Genomic DNA, 7,375 nt, shown 5'->3' on the forward strand with positions numbered 1-7,375 from the left:
GATGAAATCATAACTGCGGTTAATCTAACTTGCCACCTGCTCTGGGCCTGCACCTCCCAATGGCTGGACAAAAGCACCCAATCACACTCTCTAGTCACCCTTTAAATTCGTGATAAAGTCAAGTGGGACCAGAATGATGCCCTGTTGTTCCATCGCTAAGTCATGTCCAGCTCTTTGCAACCCCATGGACTGCAGCACACCAGGCTTCCCTGTCCTCTGCTATTTCCCAGAGTTTGCTCGAACTCATGTCCATTAAGTCGGTGATGCCATCCAACCATCTCATCCTCTGTCTCCCTCTTCTTAACCTGCCCTCAATCTTTCCCAGCATCAGGGTCTTTTCCAATAAGTCAGCTTTTTTGCATCAGGTGGCCAAAGTATTGGAGCTTCACCATCAGTCCTTCCAATGACTATTCAGGATTGATGATGCCCTACAAACATATTAATATATTGAGTTGGTAAAAAAAATTAATTTCAGGTTTTCCATAATATCTTACAGAACAAACATTTTGACCAACCCAGTACTTACTAGTCTATTCTCTCTGCCACTCCCAGATTTCATACCTTCTCTTCATTCTCCAAACGTTCAACACCTCCTCCCCAAGCTCCTTCTCAGCAACCTCGCTGCCTATGTCACCAAGAAAATAGAAGCCATCAGAAAAGACCTCCTACACACTCCCCGCACCCCCACCCCCTGCACCTGGGTCTGCGCACTCAGCCTTCTCCACTGTTACTATGGTGAACCATTCTGCTCTGACCAAGCCCTCCAACCTGTGGGTTTAAAGCACCCTTCACCCACTCAAGAAAGTTGCTTCAGCCCATGTCTTCTCTTCTGCACCATCACATCTTTTCTCTCCTGAACCATTCCCATCAACATAGAAACATCTCTGGACTTCCCTGGCAGTCCAGTGGTTGGGAGTCCACCTGCCAAAGCAGAGGACACAGTTCGATCCCTGGTCAGAAGATTTCCAAATGCGGCGGAGCAACTAAACCCAGCACCACAGCTACTGAGCCCACGTGCTGCAGATACTAAAGCCCGAGAGCCTAGAGACTGTGCTCTGCAACAAGCAAAGCCCCCACAATGAGAAGCCCGCCCACAGCAACTATAGAAAGTCCATGTGCAGCAGCGAAGACCAAATGCAGCCATAAATAAATAAATAATAAAAAATTTTTAAAAGGAGACATCTCTACTTCTTCTATCACTGCCTCTTCCAGCTACCAGTCTATTTCTCTTCTTTCCTTTACAACAAAATTCTTTGAAATAATCGAACATACTATCCTTCTGACATCACCAGTGTCCCTCCTCTTTTCTCCCTTGAATCCTCCACAACCAGGCTTTCACTCCCACCACTCTACTGAGCAGCCCTCAAGGTCAACAATGATTTCCTGTCACCTATCAGCCCTCTTTCTACTCGACCCGTCAGCAAAATGTGACACAGCTGATGTTCCCTCCCTCTTGAATCTCTATCTGGACGTCAAGGACACCACGCCACCACACCACCACACTCTCCTAGCTATCCTCCTGCTTTTTAGCCACTTTTCTCAAGTTCTTTTGCTGCTTCTTTTTTCATAACTATCTTTAAATGTCAGCGTGCTCCAGGGCTCAGTATTGGACCTGTTCTCTCTTGTATCCATAACCAATTCTGAGAGAACCTTGTATGGTTTTACAGCTTTAAATAACACGTGTATAATGACTCTCAAATTTTTAATCTTTAGCAAGAACCTCTCTGCTGAACTTCATACCCACTTATCCAACTGCTACTTGAAACTCACTTGGATTTTGACCCAGCCTCTTCATGGGCTCCTAACTGAGCTCCCAGTTCACTCACAAGCCATTCTGGTCATCTTTCCTGTTTCAGCTCAAGGCAAATTTATTCTTCTAGGTGCTTAAACCAAAGACACTGCTATGATCCCAGACCACTGCCTTTGTCCCTCCTCACATATCAGTCTGTTAGCAAATCTCATTGACTATTCCTTGGCATCCACTCCCATCACTTCATGGCAAATAGACGGGGGAAAAATGGAAACAGTGACAGACTTTATTTTCTTGGGCTCCAAAATCACTGCAGATGGTGACTACAGCCATGAAATTAAAATACACTTGCTCCTTGGAAGAAAAGCTATGACAAACCTAGACAGCATATTAAAAAACAGAGACATTACTTTGCCTACAGAGGTCCATCTAGTCAAAGCTATGGTTTTTCCAGTAGTCGTGTATGGATGTGAGAGTTGGACCATAAAGAAAGCTGAGTGCCAAAGAATTGATGTTTTTGAACTGTGGTGTTGGAGAAGAATCTTGAGAGTCCCTCGGACTGCAAGGAGATCAAACCAGTCAATCCTAAAAGAAATCAATCCTGAATATTCATTGAAGGGACTGATGCTGAGGCTGAAGCTCCAATATTTTGGCCACCTGATGCAAGGAGCTGACTCACTGGAAAAGACCCTGATGCTGGAAAAGATTGAAGGCAGGAGGAGAAGGAGACGACAGAGGATGATATGGTTGGATGGCATCACCAACTCAATTGACATGAGTTTGAGTAAGCTCCAGGAGATGGTGAAGGACAGGGAAGCCTGGTGTGCTGCAGTCCATGGGGTTGCAGAGTCAGACATGACTTATTGACTGAACAACAACAACCTTCAAAGCGTATCCAAAATCCAACCATTTTCCGTACCCCCACTGCTGCCACTCTTTTTCAAACCACTATCATCCTTTGCTTGGATTACTGCAATAGCCTCCTAGCAGGTCTCCCTCCTTCTGTCCTTGATCCCCTACAGTCTATCCTTAATAGAGCTTCCAGAATAATCTGGTTAAATTCAATCACCCGATTACTTAAAACTTTCCAGTGCATTCCATTTCATGGAGGGACAGGCTTTAGCATGGACTATAGCCCCCACTTGATCTTGCCCCTCAGCTCTTGACCCTCCTCCCCACTCCCTCACTCATTCTGCTCCAGCCATACCACCCTCCTTGGCCACAAGCCAGGTATCTGGTTCAGTCTGGCACTTTCTGCTCCCTCTGCCTGGGAAAAAACCAGGCAGGTTTTCTCTCTAAACTTCAGTTTCTTAATCATAAAATGGGAATAATGTCATCCACTTCATAGGACAATTGAAGGATTAAATGCAATAGTTCATGTAAAGTACTTACTACAATGCCTGAAACGTAGTAGGCACTTGGAGAATGGAAATTAATTTTATTAGTAATGAGAAAAGTTATAGGAGCTGCAGGTGCTTGGCATGGTAAGAATCTTACTGGTAATTTAAAAGGCAGTTATCTGTTATCAAAGGGATGCAGACAAGCTTCTTACCATTTCCACGGAAGAAATATGCTTTACAACAGGGAAGAGTCTCATTCAGCCTAGGAAAGATGTGCCTAGTTTTTATTTTTACTTTTTATTGATGTATAGTTGATTTACAGTGTTTCAGGCAGAAAGTGATTCATATATATATATATATGTATATATATATATATATATACATATATATATACACACACACATATATATATATTCTTTTTCAGATTCTTTTCCATTGTAGGTTATTACAAGCTATTGAATATATTTCCCTGTGCTATATAGTAGGTCCTTGTTGATTATCTATTATATAGACCAGTATGTATCTGTTCATCTCAAATTCCAAATTTATCCCTCCCCACCCATTTCCCCTTTGGTAACCATAAGCTTGTTTTCTATGTGAGTCTCTCCTTTATAAATAAGTTTATTTGTACCATTTTTTTTTTAGATTCCATATATAAGTGCTGCCACATGCTATTTATTTCTCTGTCTGATTTATTTTGCTTAGTATGATAATCTCTAGGCCCATTAATATTGCTGCAAATGGCATTATTTTATTCTTTTTATGGCTAAGTAATATTTCATGGTATATCTATGCCACATCTTCTTTATCCGTGCATCTGTTGATGGTCATTTAGGTTGCTTCCTTATCTCGGCTGTTTGTAAATAATGCTGCTGTGAACACTAGGATGCATGTATCTTTTCCAATTAGAGTTTTCCTCTCTTCTGGGTATAAACCCTGCAGTGGGACTATTGGATCATACGGTGGCTCTGTTTATAGTTTTTTAAGGAACTTCCGTACTGTTCTCCATGGCGGCCGTACCAATTTACATTCTCACTAACAGTGGAGGGTTCCCAAGTGAGTCCAATTTTAAGAGAAAGTAACTATGGAAGTAGGCTTTTCTAGAGAAGCTCTGACATTGCATTGATACAGACTTTTTTTTTAAAATCTAGTCACAGACACCCTGGACCTTTGGGTTGAGAAGTCCAAGGTCAGAAAAGAGCCACAAACATGGCTCTTCCTCAAAAAGGCTGCAAACTTCACAGCAAAATGGGGCAGCTGATCAGACCCTTGTAAGCTAATAGGGGTACATTTCAATTGCAAAACATTGCAAGTCCCATACTTCATTTGTTAATTCCCCTCTCTGCCTTTTTTAAAATCTGTACTTTAAATTTTCATCTTCTCAGCTTGCATTTTTTCCCTATCTCCAGTCTTACTGATGGAATTCAAGCACTTAGCTTTGAAAACCTCAGGCTCTTATAAAGGCTGATGAAAGACAACTCATCAAGATGAGAAGGAGAAAAGCATGCTCTCGTTTCTGGAAGCTGGAGAAAAATAGGTGCTCTTCTGCATCATAAAATATCCTTGCAAATATTGACTTCTAGCAAAAAAAATTTGGTATGATATTGGGATTTCAGAAATTGTCTTGAAAAATAACCTTTAGCCCTTGAAATATTGTTTATCTCACCACCTAATTTGTTCCTTCGTAGTAATTCTATTAAAATTGACATCTCTGTCTTCTAAACACGTGTGAATTTTATGTGTTAGGCAGGAAGAAGATTATCATCCTTCTTCTCCCACAGGCAAGGAGGTAAAAGAAAATTCAGGACTTCATTGAATTTTTATTTAAACAACAAGTTTGAAAGTCTGTGTCTCACTTGAATTAATAGCATTAGCAGATCAGGGTGACTGGATCCTCAGCTCATCCATAAATCAGTGGTTCTCAGCCTTGGCTGCATCTTAGAATCACCTAGCAGGGATTGGCTGGATGGGAGATCAGTGAAAAGAATCACTAGGGAGTTTAGTCTGGCCCCAACCTGGGCTAGGTAAAATTAGAGCAGAACTTCTAGAGAGGGGGTGCAGGCACTAGTGTAATAGTAAACAAAACCCAGGTGATTCTAATGTGTCTCCAGGGCTCAAAACCACTGTCTCTGCCAAACTAACATTTCCTTGTTATTGAAGGAGAGTTTTACCCTTCATTCATCAGCACTTTCTGATTTGCCAGGACTTTGTTAACCAAAAAAAGGCTCTATTAGCAGAAAGAGACTATGATTAACCCAAACTCTTACCATTTACAATATAATTGCTCTTATTATTTCCAAATAATAAAAGCCCTTTCATTTTGGTGTTAAAATTTTGTTTAGTAATATCCTACTTTTAGAAAAACAAAATCCTCAGATTTCTCTTTTAAACACTCCAACTTTTTTCTTTACAATGAGACTTTTGCCTGGTGGGTAAAGATTTTAAAGGCAATTAACCCTCTTCCTCCTCATAAGCAAAATAAAAGCACTTTAATTTAATTAGAGGATACTTTGTTTACTACAACTCTATCCCAGAAGCAAAGGTGTCTCTAAATGTGGGAGTCCTTTGGTGTCTGTGTTTCTATGTGTTCTTTTTTAAGTTTCTTATGTTTTATTGGAATAGAGTTGACTAACAATATTGTATTAACTTCAGGTATACAGCAAAGTGATTCAGTTATACGTACAGATGTATCTTTTCTTTTTCTAATTCTTTTCCCATTTAGGTTACTATGGAATATTGGACAGACTTCCCTGTGCTGTACAGTAGGTCCTTGTTGGTTATCATTTTTTTCCTTAATTTTTTATTGCACCAAGGTATCTTATTTCTCCAGCCAGGGATTGAACCCGTGCCCCCTGCATTAGGAGTGCAGAGTCTCAACCACTGGACCACCAGGGAAGCCCCTGGTTACTTATATTAAATATAGCAGTGTGTACACATCAATTTCAAATTCCCAATCTGTCCCTCCCCCTCTCCCTTTCCCCCTGATAACCATAAATTCATCCTCTAAAGTCTGTGTGTCTTTCTATTTTACAAATAAGTTCATTTGCATCATGTTTTTTAAGATTCTGCACATAAGTGATATCACATATTTGTCCTTCGCAGTCTGAATTAGTATGATAATCTCCAGGGCCATCCACGTTGCTGCAAATCTAGGTATTCTATACAGAGCTGCACTAATACTGTAGCCAATTATTACATGTGGCTCTTTAAATTTAAATTAGTTCAAATTAGAAATTCAGTTCCTCGGGAAGACTAGCCATGTTGTAAGTACTCAGTAGTCACCCATAGGTGCCCAGATATTGAATATTTCCATCACTGCAAAAAGTCCAGTCCCTACTGGATAGCACTGAACTCAAGAGTGTGACTTAGTTCATCCAACTGTTGTAGGAAGGGGCTCTAGAGTGGACTCTTGGCTAACACTCAGAAATGAATTGTCCAAGGAGGCACACATACTGACGAAGCAAGACTTTATTGGGAAGGGGTGGCCGGGTGGAGAGCAGAAGGGTAAGGGAACCCTCTACCACAAGGCTCACAGTCCCAGATTTTATGGTAGTGGGGTTAGTTTCCAGGTTGTCTCTGGCCGATCATCTTGCTTGGCCTATATTTGGTCTGACTCAGTCCTTCTTGCTGGCATGAGCATCTCTCAGCCAAGAGAGATTCCAGTATGAAGGATTCTGGGAGGTTGGCAGGACAAATGGGCTGGCATCTCCTCCCTCCTCCTTTTGTCCCCACCCAAATCCTCCCTGTTAGTTTTCAGTGGCATCTCCCTGCTCTTTCTGGGGACCACCTGTCGTGAGACAACTCAGGCAAGTGATTATTATCAAGCCTGGCCACGGCAGGCAGTTTCAGTCAACATTCCCTAACACAACCATACATGATTTCTTTCACTCCTGGACTTTAATGGAAAATGGAGGCCCACCACCCTCACAGTAGAAGAGTCACCTTCTCCAGGTCTGAGCTGTGAGGAGATGATGGAAGTGAGAAGTCTTTTTCTTCTGAACAGTTAAGCCTTCTCAAGTGCTAGTAATATCATTCTGTGCACAAATTAGATTGAAAGCTGACCACTCTGTCAATCTAGAGAACAATGCGATCAGTTTAGCTGCCAAGACTTCACCAGGAAAACAAACGTAGCTGCTGACCTGCTGTTCATTTTTCCCCGCTGACTAACTGCCAGGACCTCTACAATGAAGGCCCCAGGGAGGTGCACGTGACCTCACCCCACACTGCGTGCTGGCACTTCAGACAGACGAATCTCAATGCCACTAGGCAAGAGAGCCGAATACAC

Source organism: Giraffa tippelskirchi, chromosome 5, assembly GCF_054371585.1.
Source record: "Giraffa tippelskirchi isolate mGirTip1 chromosome 5, T2T-mGirTip1v1.2.pri, whole genome shotgun sequence".
In the NCBI taxonomy this organism is placed as follows: Eukaryota; Metazoa; Chordata; class Mammalia; order Artiodactyla; family Giraffidae; genus Giraffa; species Giraffa tippelskirchi.